Here is a 13,251-nt window from a genome sequence, read left to right on the forward strand (position 1 = left end):
AGCAAGGAGGAGGTACAGGAGCCTGAAGACACACACTCAATGTTTAACAGGAACAGCTTTTTCCCCTCCACCACCTGATTTCTGAATGGACAGTGAATCCATGAACACTACCTCATTATTTTTCCTCAATTTTGCACTACTTTTAAACTCCTTATTGTAGTTTTTTGTTATTATATTATATGTTTCATTGTACTGCTGCCACAGAGCAACAATGTCAGTAATATTAAAACTGATTCTGATTCTGAGTATTGCAAGTGTAAGTGTGTAGGAGGTAAGGGACTGAACTAAGGGGAACAAAATGGAATTGAGATGAAAAGATATGGATCCAGATGAGCAGGAGCAGGCTGAAACAATGGGTCTATGGAGCAGTTAGGTTTGTAGATCTTGAGTAGGAGGTAAAAACAATAGTGTGGGGTTGGGGAACAATGAGGGTGGAGGCTATAGAGTGGAGATCTCTGGAGGTGATGAAGTTAGTGATGATGCAGGAGCCAGTGATCTGATGCTTTTCAGTGGGGTCCTGGCCTGAGGTAAGTAAGAGGAGGTGTCAAGAACAGCTGTCAAACTTTGGCATGGTAGAAATCATCTGGGGGACCACAATAGAACCATCCTCCTCTCCAGATGTTTGATGGTGAGTTTGAGATTAGTGGAGAGAGGGTGAGGAGCAGTGGGTACAGAAGAAGAGAGGTTGGAATACATGGAGGGAGTGGTTAAATTCGGGTGTCCCATCAGCAGTTAGAAATGAAAAGATCCAGAGTGGGCAGGCCAGTGCAGGGGTGTCAAGAGGAGGAGGAGGGTTCAAGTTGGGGAGCGGGACATTGGTAGGGGTAAAGTAGGCTCAGAAATAGAATCAACGGAAGAAGAATTCTGTGTCATGGTGGGCACGGTGGGGAGCGGGGGGCGTGTGGTGAAGATAAGGCCCCTGCTGAGGACAGAATGTTCCACCCCAGAGAGGGGAGGGTGCAATCACAGCAGGGTTAGAGCTGGAGTCAAGGAAGAGTAGAGGGTCGAAGAGGATCAGGGAAAGTGGGTTAGGCAAAAGAGGGGAGGCTCAGACAAATATGGGGGCGGGGGGAGAGGTAGGAGGAGGCGTGGGTTGTCGAAGAGTGGTAGTGGAAGCTGACCCAGCAACGGTGTGAGAGGTCAGGGCCTTGCAGGCAGCTGGAGCCAGGATCAGAGCTGGAAGTGGAGGGATCTAATGCAAAATTTGCAAATGGTATATTAAAATAAACAAATTAAATTCAGACATGGATCATTTGTTGGAGAGACCTTTCTCCGACATGAATTCAAATATGCAGGTCATATAACTTAATGGTAAACTCTTTTGTTTATGTAAGTTCTGGATTCAACCCACTACTCTTTGAAGATAACTTATGAACCAAACATTCAATTCCCTGGTCCTGACCCATTCATTTTCACCATGGCTGTCCGGTCACCGTACACTTCTATCCCCCCATCAAGAAAGCCTTAATGCTCTTGGATTCTTTCTGAACAAAAGACCCAGCCAGTTCCTCTCCACCACCACCCTCCCCCATCTGGCAAAACTGGTCCTCACCCTCAACAATTTCTCCTTCGGTTCCTCCTACTTTCTGCAAACTCAAAAGATAGTCATAGGCACTCACATGGGCCCCATTTACAGTATGCCTGCCATTTCATTGGCTACATGGAACAGTCCATGTTCCAAGCCTTCCCTCGTAATGCTCCCCAACTCTGTCTGCGCTACACTGATGACTGCATTGGTGCTGTTTTTTGTTCCCATGCTGAGCTCACCAATTTCATCAACTTTGCCTCCAACTAAACTTACAATAATCAAAGTACGTACTGTATATGTCACCATATGCATCCCTGAGATTAATTTTCTTGTGGGCATACTCAATATATCCAATAACTATAAAAGAGTCCTTGAGAGACTGCACTAAAAGGGCAGATAACCAGTGTGCAAAAAAATCAAACTGTGCGAATGCAAAAACAAAGAAATAATAATAATAATAAATAAGCAATAAATATTGAGAACATGAGATGAAGAGTCTTTGAAAGTGAATCCATAGGTTGTGGGAACATTTGAGTGAGGCTATCCCCTATGGTTGAGAGGTTATAACTGTTCCTGAACCTGGTGGTGTGAGTCCTGAGTCTCCTATACAATCTTCCTGGTGGCAGCAGTGAGAAGAGATCATGATCTGGGTAATGGGGGTCCCTGATGATGGATGCTACTTTCCTGTGACAACACTCCTTGTAGATGCACTCAGTGGTGGGGAGGGCTTTACCCGTAATGACCCTCTGGTTTCCTCCTCCTGAAGTCAATAATCAGCTCCTTGGTCTTGCTGACATTGAGTAAGAGGTTGTTGTTATGGCACCACTCAGGCAGATTTTCAATCTCCCTCCTCTATGCTAATACATCACCACCTTTGATTCAGCCTACGACAGTGGTGTCATCAGCAAACTTGAATATGGCATTGGAGCTGTGGTTAGCTTGGTCCATTTCTGACATCTTTCTCCCCTTTCTTAACCTATCTTCATCTCTGGAGATAAACTTTCTGCCAACATTTTTTATAAACCTACTGATTCCCACTGCCATCTTGACTACAAGTCTTTCCACCCTGTCTCCTGCATAAATGCCTTTCCAGTTTCACAGTTCCTTCATCTCCACTGCATCTGTTCCCAGGATGAGGCTTTCCTTTCCAGGAGATCAGAGATATTCTTCTTCAAAGAATGGGGTTTCCCTTCCTCCACCCACATCTCCTCCATGTCCCAGACATCCATGCTCATCCCTTCTTCCCACTTCCTTAACAGGGGTAGAGTTCCTCTTCTCACCTTATCACCTCATGAGCCTCTACATCCAACACATCATTCTCCACAACTTCGCCATCTCCAATGGGATCCCACCATCAAACACATCTTTACATCCCCTGCACTCTCTGCTTTCCACAGGGATTGCCTCTCCATGATTCCCTTGTCCATTCATTCTTCTCCACTAATCACCATTTTGGCACATATCCCTGCTAGCAAGAGAAATGCTACACCTACCCATTCTATTCACCTCCTCCCTCACCTCCATTCAGGGCCCCAAACAATCCTTCCAGATGAGACAACTGTCATAAAAGGGGGTGCTGAGACCGGACCCAAATGCAAGACACAGACAATGAAGTACTAGGAAAAGGACTTGACTAGAGAGCGGGGACAAGAACACTACTTGGGCTAGGGCATTGGCTATGCAAGTCGGACCAGGACAAAGAACTGGGAACTAGGAGCCTGGGCTTGAACTCCAAGCTGGAGACTGGACAAGAACCCAGAACCTGGGTCTTGACAAAGGCTCAGACCCCAAAACTAGGCGAGGACATGACATGGCTACAGGACTGGACATGGCTTGGGTTCTTCGAGGCGAGGACATGACGAGGCTTGGGTTCAGACTCTGAGCCAGAAACTGGACAAGGACCCAGAACCTGGGTCCTGACTCGGGCTCGGACTCCGGAACTAGGCGAAGACATGACATGGTCTTGGGAGACAGGACTAGGTGAGGCTACAGGACAGAACGAGAGACTCCTGGGCAAGATGAGGGAACTCCAGTACAGGACGAAGGAACTCCAGCACAGGATGAAGCACATGGACAGGACGAGAACACGAAGCCTTGACTTGGTATTCAGGGACAGCTGAGCCTTCGACTTGGGACGACAGGAACCTCGGAACCTTGGAGTTGGGACAACAGGAACGCGCAGAACACAGAGCCTTGGTCTTGGGGAGGACAGGAACATGGAGCCTTGGTCCAGAGCATGGGAACACGGAGCCTTGGTCCAGAGCATGAGAACACGGAGCCTTGGACTTGAGAGACAGGAACACAGGGATATGGAACACAGAGCCAGGTCCCCTCCTTGGGAACAGGACGAACGGCCGGGACTCATACACAGAATGCTGAACACGATGAGACAGTTCCCAACACAAGGTAGCGGCAAACGGGCAGACCTACCTAGCGAAGGCGTGGACACAGAGACAATTCTCAACACAAGGTAGCAGCAGACGGCCGGACCTACCTAGCGAAGGCGTGGACACAGAAACAGTTCCAAATGACAAAAGACAGTTCCTTTTCAAGGCACAGCAAGGCTCCGGTCTTGCTCTAGCGGTAGAACCTGACAGCAATACAGGCGAGGATGCAGCCAAAGGTTGCAGGCAAGGCTTCAGGCAAAGGCTTTAGGAGGAAGGTGAAGGGAAGGGAAGGGAACAGTCCAGCCTCAGGGTAACAGCAAAGACGGCCCAGCTTACTCAATGGAGGCAAGGACAGAAAGGGACAGATCCAACTGCAGGGTAACGGCAAAGCTGGCCTGACTTACCCCACGGAGGCAAGGACGGGATACTGACGAGACAAACCAGCACCCACACTTGAACCCAGGGCCACTTATATTCCCAGCCCCAAGACGAGCATCAGGTGCCTATGATTAAGCCCAACTGAAACAAGGGACAGCCGGAAGACCCGGAGTCCATGGACTGGACCCTGAACCGGAACCAGTGGCGGCGCCAGAGATTTTCTCTTGCTGGTGCTACAGTGGGGCTGAATTATTCAGTGATGGTGCTGAGGGCTATACCCTATGGTGATATGTATTCGCAAGGCCAGACACGTGGTGTTCAAAAGTCAGTTTCAAGCATTATGTGCCTACTATAAACGCCTCTGTTGATTCATAAGCAACAGCAATTGATAAATATAATATAGAAGTGAACTGTAACAGTGTGAACAGCATTGGAGACAACCCGGGCTACACAGAGCATAAACAAACAAACCAACAGAGCATCCAACCCACGGCACACAATGTGAATCACGCACCAATCCCACAATCAGCGTCAAATGCGTGCTTTTCAACTGAAAAACACAACACTAACCCACAATGTCCACTGCTATTCGCATTACATAGACAGACAATGGCAAAAGATACACCGTTATTAAAGTCAAATAAGGCAAAGAACAGATGCAAGGCTTTACCAGGAGTTGGACAAATCGTACTCTGACCAGGCAATACAGTCATTTAATTTGGCTACTGAATTTAAAACAAAAATCAACAGAATCACCGCTTGGAAGTCTAAGCAAAACCAGTAGGCTTAATAGCAGTAAATGTAATAGTTTAGGATTTGCAGGAAACATAAGGACTATGGGGTATCCACCACAAAATAATAATAATAATCAGCATTAGTCTTGGCCCAAATTTTTAAAAAATCAACTGCACTCACCATTGATGTTTTCAGAGAAGCACAATCTGTCTGTTGTTGTGATTGGTGGCGAAAGCATCAATGATTTTCTGGCTGTCAAGTGCTTTGGTCCTCTGGCTGTTTATGGCCAACAGGGTCAAGTTGCTGTTCCAAGCATCGCCGTTGCTATTCCTTAGGTAGTTTTTGAGGTGTCTGAGACAAGAGAAACTCAATTTGCATGAGGCAGATGTCACAGGTAGAGTCAGTGATATGCAGATTAGTTTGTATAAATCTATAAATGCATCGCGGTAGGGTCTCATTGGAGCTAGAAATTCCACTGTGTCATTTACTGTCTGTCCTTGCTAGAGACTCAACCACAGCTCTCATATACTCATGATTTTCTTGGACAATCTTTGCATGTCCTTTGTCAAGCATATTTCCCAATCTTGAACCATCTTGTTTTCTCAGTCTGAATTCGGCCCATGTCTCCATAGCAAACTTATGAGCTGCACTTACATGGTGGGTTTTGAAAGCTGTTGTAGCTTTCTGCCAGTTGCGGTAACCGATGACAGTGAAGATAGACTCAGAATGGAACCCATGTCCTCCACACAGGAAATGTCTGCATGCAAAGCAGAACGTAGTATCTTTCGTGATTGAATATTCCAGTCAGTCAAACCAGCCATGAATAAAACTCCTTTGCTGATTGCCAAACTTATTGCGAGCCGCGAAAGGTACTTTTTCAATGCTGGCCAATGGGGTCCTTCCTCAGGCTGCTGGCTAACATTGCTAACAGTATTCCCACTAGCACTAAGAGCATCTTCATCCACGTTCTCTTCTGAATCCCGGCCCCGTTTCTTGTTCCTCTACTTCGCCCTCACACTCCTTTGATGAACTGCTGTCCTCATCCCCACTTACTTCTTTCTGCATGTCACTTTCAATTAAGACAGGCTTAGGCTGAGACACCACTGATTCCTCTGGATGAGGTCATTTTCTCACTAAAAATTGATCCATTTTTCACGCCGCCAAAATAATGCACATGCCAGGCCGACGCTAACTTGTAAAAGCACTGTGTGTGTGTGTGTGTGTGTGTGTGTGTGTGTGTTTGTGTATGTGTGTGGCATCCGTTAGTCTCGCGAGACCATCGATCTGCACCTGGATGTATACTATCAAACTCTCGCGTGAGTAAGAGTGAGTGATATCACCACCTTTAGTGATCTTAGATCAGCTTAACTGATCTGAGGATAGCAACGGCAAGACATTGACAATGAATGAATAAGCAGAAGTGTAGAGTGGATCTGACAGTTTATAACTTTATTGCGGCATGGGTGCTATGGCAATTGGGGGCGCTGTTTCACTAGATCAACTGGAGAAACAATCTGTATTCAAAACTATACAGAGAAAGCAAAGCAGCTGCAATTTGTATGTGAAATTTCAGTTAATTTCTTGGTGGTGCTATGCTGGTGCTATTGCAACTTCTGCTGGGGCTATAGCACCAGCTAGCACCACCTTAACGCTGCCCCTGACCGGAACGCGGACTTCACGGACCGGACCATGACAGCAACATTTCACCTGTGAATCTGTTGGTGTGGTCTACTATATCCAGTGCACCTGATGCAGCCTCTTATACATCGGTGAGACCTGATGTAAATTGGGGGATGGATTAGTCGGACACCTCTGCTCCATCTGCCAAAAGCAGAATTTCCATGTGGCCAGGCATTTTAATTCCTATCCCTATTCCCATTCTGGCATGTCGGTCCATAGGTTTCTCTTATGCTACAATGAGGCCACTCTCATGGTAAAAGAGCAACGCCTCATATTCCATGTAAGTAGCCTCCAACCTGATGGCATGAACATTAATTTCTCCTTCTGGTAATTTTCCTTTTTTTTCCCCCTCCCCTTCCCTCTTATATTCCCCACTCTGGCCTCTTACCTTTTCTCCTCACCTACCTATCTCTTCACCCTGATGCCTCTCCCCCTTCCCTTTCTCCCGTGGTGCACTCTCCCCTCCTCTCAGATTACTTCTGCTCCAGCCCTTTACCTTTCCCGCCCACCCGGCTTCAACCATCACCTAGCTTGTCCCCCTCCCTGCCCCCACCTTCTCAATTGGCGTCTTCCCCCTCCCTTTCCTGTCCTGTTGGAGGGTCTCGTCGACTGCTTACTCGTTTTCATAGCTGCTGCTTCATATCGTGGATCCCAGGTTGGGAACTGTGTGTGTGTGTTGCTCTGGATTTCCAGCATCGACAGAATTTCTTGAGTTTATGATTTCCGGGAGTTATTCGGAACAGTTCTAAAACAGTTACTTTGTAACTTTCTAAAGCTCCTAGTGGCACTGTTTCTATTTTTGCGAAGCAAGGATACATTTTGTTTTTTAAATTAATTAACGGATTGAAAAAGATTTAAACAAGCAAGGAGAAATAACATGTGTTTTAACATATTCGAGGGTATTTATAAAGTGTACGAAGAGCCGTAGAAAAATAGGAGGGGATGTAGCTCAGTGGTAGAGCGCATGCTTCGCATGTATGAGGTCCCGGGTTCAATCCCCGGCATCTCCACAGGTTTTACTCAAGGTACAAACATTTCTCAAGAAAATACTGTCTGGAGCGACAGATCTCTTTGTTTCCTGATGTAGAAAATATAACGAGTTGACTACAATTTATTATTTGTAAAGATATCTATTTTCTTTTCAGTAATCTGAGACCAAATGACAAACACAATGCACAGTTTCGTTTCCTTTGGTAGTATTTTCATTGTGTGGAGTTTCTGTGTATACATGGGAAAAAGAATAAAGTTAGGGCTAATAAGAGTTTTAAAGGTTCTGCAAGATCTTTTATGAAGCAATCAATTATTTAACAATATGCATTGGAGTGGTAACCTTTCCATTTTCAATTCTGTATATCACCTTTTTGTTCTATACCCTAATATCTCTGAACTCCTGCTCTAGCTTTGTGCCTGTACTCCCTTCTCCCCTCTCCCATCTCCCATCGGCCAGAAGATACAAAAGATTGAAACTATGTGTCACCAGGCTCACGGACAGCTTCTATTCTGCCGTTATAGGACTGTTGATTGCCTTTCTAGTACAATACGACAGACACTTGTTGTACTGGAAACCTGGCAGATTGTGAGATGACGTCATAATCTACTCTTGCAGGTTATGTTTACCCTTGTTCTGATCTCTGTAGCTGTTACGCTTTATTCTGCATTGCTGTTGTTTTACCTTGTACTACCTCAATGCACTATGTAATGAATTGATCCGTTTGAAAAGAACACTTCTTTTTCTCCAGATTCTCTGTCCATATTTGCAACTGGTCTATATCATGCTCTATTCTTTGTTAGTCTTCTACACTACCCACAACTCCTCCAATCTTGGTATCATCCGCAAACTTACTAACCCACCGACTACAATTTCATTCAGGCCACTTACATACATCAAAAACAGCAGAGGACCCCACACAGATCCCTGCAGAACTCCACTAACTACAGGCCTGCAGTTTGAATGAGTCCCAAGCCTTCAACCACTTACCCTCCATCTTCCATGTGTAAGCCAGTTGTGAATCCAAAGAGCCAATTTGCCTCAGACCCCATGCATCTTAATCTTCTGGATGAGCATCCCAAGAGGGACTTTGTAAAATGCCTTACTAAAATCCATGTGCACAACATCCACTCAGGTATCTCTCTCATCACTTTGTCAAAAATCTCAATTAAGTTGGTAAGACGCAACATGCCTTGTTCAGGGCCATGTTGGCTCTCTCTAATTAGGCATGGCTTTCCAGATACTCATATATCCTATCAATGAGAATGTTCTCCAGCAATTTCCCAACAACTGACCTGAGACTCACCCGTTTATAGTTCCCATGATTATCTCTTATTCCCTTCTTAAATAGAGGTACAACTGAAGCCACTCACCAGTGCTCCGGGGCCTCCCCTGGGGCTGCAGGGGACATGGAGGTGCTGTTTAAGGCTCCAGCAATCTGATCCCTTGCCTTCTTCAATAACCTGGCAAAAAACCCAACAGACCCTGGGGACATTTCCACCTTTATACTCATTAGGAGGGCCAACACTTCATCCTCCTTGACCTCTAAACATCCTAAGGTGCTGATACACTCAGCACTGATCTCCTGGTCCTCCATATCCTTTTCCTTGGTAAATACTGAAGCAAAGTACTCATTAAGTCTTTCACTCCCATTCTTCACATCCAAGCAAATGTTCCCCGCTTTATCCTTGAGCCTGTTAGACTGTCCTCCAAAAGGACCACAGCCTCAATGACTCTGAGAGCTACAGTTTGTTGGCTGGAGTCAGGTCTTCATGCTTTGGCTTTTGGTAGGATCGTCCATGCCAGACAGGTCAAAGGCCAGAGGCCAGACTAAGAATGGTAATTTCTCAGATAAGGACATGTTCGGTACAGCTTTGTGGGCCGAAGGACATGTATGGTGCTGTAGGTTTTCTATTTTCTATGTTCTAAACATCGACTGTACTTTTTTTCCATAGATACTGCCTGACCTGGTGAGTTCCTGCAGCATTTTGTGGGTGTTGCAAAAGAACGTAAGGCAAGCTTTCCACACTGTACCTTGGTACTTGTGACAATAATAAACCAATTCCAATTCATTTCCTCACAAAACTGTTGAATCCTTTTGGTTCCGTTTAAGTTTCAATAACTACAAACATTATGTTCCTTAGCTGCCCCTGTGTAACTAACTCATGCGTGGCAATGATTTTCCCAGAAGTACGTACGGTTCACTTGTGTTCCCCAAGGAGAGATTTCTTAGCCACTTCATTTAATGTACGATATTTCAGTTTTATGAATACCAGGCATGAAATTTTCAAAACTATCCCAATGTTTATGTTGCTGAAGCTACTTCCTAAACAGTAGTTCTCAGTGAAACACAGTACAGTAGAAGTCCTATAATCTGGAAAATACACTCCAAATGCTGGATGAACTTAGCAGGCCAGGCAGCATTTATGGAAAAGAGTACAGTCAACATTTCGGGCACCTGGGGCCCTCCGGACTCTGATGGTGTTGGACTAGCAAATTTTCAGGACCACTGGATGTTACTCCTATTATTCCAACATGCTTGTTTCTTCTTTGGTTATATGGTGGACAGTGTTATAATAAATTTTTCCGTGAACTCAGTAAATTTAAAGGAAGCAGGAATCTGAGTTCTGGTGAGCTTAAAAAACCTGGTAAACAGAACGTGGTGAACTTAAGCTTGTAACTATCAGTAGGTGACACCCAGTCTTCCCAACTCCAGCTCCCATTGCACCTTCAGCTGGCACTCCTAGTAATGCACAGCCAACGCAGGCACGAGAGGTCAACAGATAACAAGGTCTTGACGTACTAATGAGTGAGCCAGATGCCAGACCATTGGGTCAGACAGCCCAGGTCAAGGTCTCTTGAATTCAGCTGTGTAATTGTATAATTTACTGGCTCAAATAAAACAAAACATATTGGAAATACTTAGCATTAGTAGTCATGCATCTTCTGTGAAGCACGAGAGAAAGAGAGAAAGTTAACATTTTAAGTTACTGATTAAAAACACAAAATGTTTTCCTTTCATCGGATGCACTTGACCTGCTGAGTTGTCCCTGCATTTTTTATTTCAATTTTCAAGTCACTTTAGTTATTTTTTTCACTTTTAATATACTAGGTCAGTTCATACAAAACAAATGTGAAACAGCACAGCTATACATGCTATTGATATTGTCACCTGAAAGATATTAATGTTACTGCCAGAGTAACCAAGAGTGTGATCTTCTAATGATACTTTTCTCTCCATCTGCTAATCTAGTAGTAGCAAAGGGCAGGCAATTGCCAATCAGCTCAGAACAGAGTTCTTGCATCCTTTGAGATAACACAGAACTACAGAGTATGCTTCACACCCACATGGAAGTGGTATATTTGTGAAAAAAACAAGGTGGAACACAGTGGCATCGATTTTCTCATACGTTATATGGGGCTTGCATGTGGTCTAAACTAACTACCTGCTGAATAGGCCTGTTTCCCTCGAACAAGTGAGAATACAGGTATGAACACAAGGACAGGTTTGATCATTTAAGCCTCCAGCATCATTTAGTAAAATTGTAGTTGATCTTCTATCTTAAAGCCATGTGCCTGTCCTCCACTGACTGGGGATGACTATCTTAAGTTCGCTTTCTCATAATTTTTTGTCCCCTAAAGCTCCAAAAAAAAAAGACTTTTGCCCTCAAATATGCAACCTATGGACCACCCACAGTGGTAGAGGACAACAAAATTCATAACCTAAATATAACTCTCCCTTGTATTTTGTACAGTTCAATTCAGATTCATTTTAGACATATAGTACAGTGCAAAAGTCTTAGGCACATATTTATATACCTAGGGTGCCTAAGACTTTTGCACTGTACAGTAGTAATTTTAAGTATTGCATTATACTGCTGCTGCTAACAAAATAAAAACAAATTTCATGACACGTGAGTGATGATAAACCTGATTCTGATATGGGTCTCTTTTGCGGACTGAGAGTGGGAATGGAGTAGGTAGAGGAGAATCATGGTCGGGAAAAGGGAAAGAGAGAGGGGAGGGTGTGGGAAGCACCAGAGGCACGTTCTGTAATGATTAATAAACCAATTGTTTGGAATCAAATAACCTTGCCTGATTTATCAGGGTTGGCTGTACCTGCACCCACGCCATCCTCCACTCCCGGCACTCCACCCTTGCCATTCTCAACGTCCTTTGTTCCCAACAGATTTAGAAAGTCACTCTCCACTCCACATTGACAAATACAGTACTGTGCAAATATCTGAATGAGGATCAGTACAAGCTCCATAGCTCCTCAAGACTGTCCTGTCAGGTAACGAGATCTTGACCAATCTGATCTTCACATTCTCAGCCACCTATGGGAATCTTCCACCCTCTTTTATGAAATATCTAACTTCCTCTATGTATATTTAAGGAATCTATATCCACAACTGTTTAAAGAGAGTCTAAAGGCCTACAATACCTCACTTCTCTCCTTATCCATTCCCCATCCCTTTTTCCCTCTCTCACCTTATCTCCTTGCCTGCCATCGTCTCGCTCTGCTGGTCCTCCCCCCACCGCCTCTTCCTTCTTCCATGGTCTTCTGTTCTCTCTTATCAGACTCCCCCTTCTCCAGCCACCAATGAACTTCCCAGCACATTACCTTATCCTTTCCCCCTCCCGGTTTCACTTATCACCTTGTGTTTCTCTCTCCCCTCCCCCACCTTTTAAATCTACTCCTCATCTTTATTTCTCCAGTCCTGCTGAAGGGTTTCGGCCCGAAACATTGGCTGCCTGGCCTGCAGAGTTCCTCCAGCGTTTTGTGTGTGTTCTCAGCCCTCATTTTTTTTTTGTGTGGGTGACTTCTAGTTGCAAATTCTCCCAAAACATTTTCTCCACCTCTGCACTTTTAAGCACTCTTAGCATCTCATAAATTTCAATCCCCTCTCACTTTTCTAAACTGCAGGAGATCCAATCCAAGAAAGGAGTAAATCTTCCCTATTTGTGTATTCAATTCCTCTAGCAATAATTTACAACACCTGTTTGCTTTCCTAATTTGTTATATGTAGAAATTATCCTTTGTGAATCATGCACTAGGACACCCAAGCTTTTTGCATCTCAGACTTCCGCACTCACAGATAATCTTACATTTTATTACCTCTGCCAAAGTGAACAAGTTCACATTTCCCTACAGTTCTACACTTTTTGCAGATCTTTTCCAACTCACTTAATGTATCTGTACCCCATAGTAACCTCATTATGTCCTCGCCACAATGTTCTTTCTTTGTGGCATCAGTAAATCTAGCAATCATATCTTTGGTGCTTGTTCCAGGTCATTTATACAATTTACATTTAAAAAAACTGAAGCCCCGGCGGCAATTCATTACAACAGGGCAACCAGAAAACCTGATCCGTTTTATGCAACAGTTTTGACAGACCCTATTATACAACTCCTAGTTTTAATTTTAACCTAGTTAATTTAAAGATTCTGAAATTACTCACTTGGAACAGTAAGCATGTGTGCTTTAAGAAACTATAAAATGCAACTATAAAAAGAAAATAACGCTGTGGATATAAATTTATAAGCAAGTCGA

The 13,251-nt window shown here is 44.3% G+C and overlaps 1 non-coding gene across 1 annotated transcript; it reads left to right on the plus strand.

The window, feature by feature from the left end:
• The first annotated feature begins 7,646 nt into the window (after positions 1-7,646).
• trnaa-cgc (transfer RNA alanine (anticodon CGC)) lies at positions 7,647-7,718 on the plus strand. The gene has a single exon. It is a non-coding gene; the product is annotated as a tRNA-Ala (tRNA).
• The last annotated feature ends 5,533 nt before the right edge of the window (positions 7,719-13,251 follow it).

The sequence above is a fragment of the Mobula hypostoma genome, chromosome 6 (assembly GCF_963921235.1).
Source record: "Mobula hypostoma chromosome 6, sMobHyp1.1, whole genome shotgun sequence".
Taxonomy (NCBI): Eukaryota; Metazoa; Chordata; class Chondrichthyes; order Myliobatiformes; family Myliobatidae; genus Mobula; species Mobula hypostoma.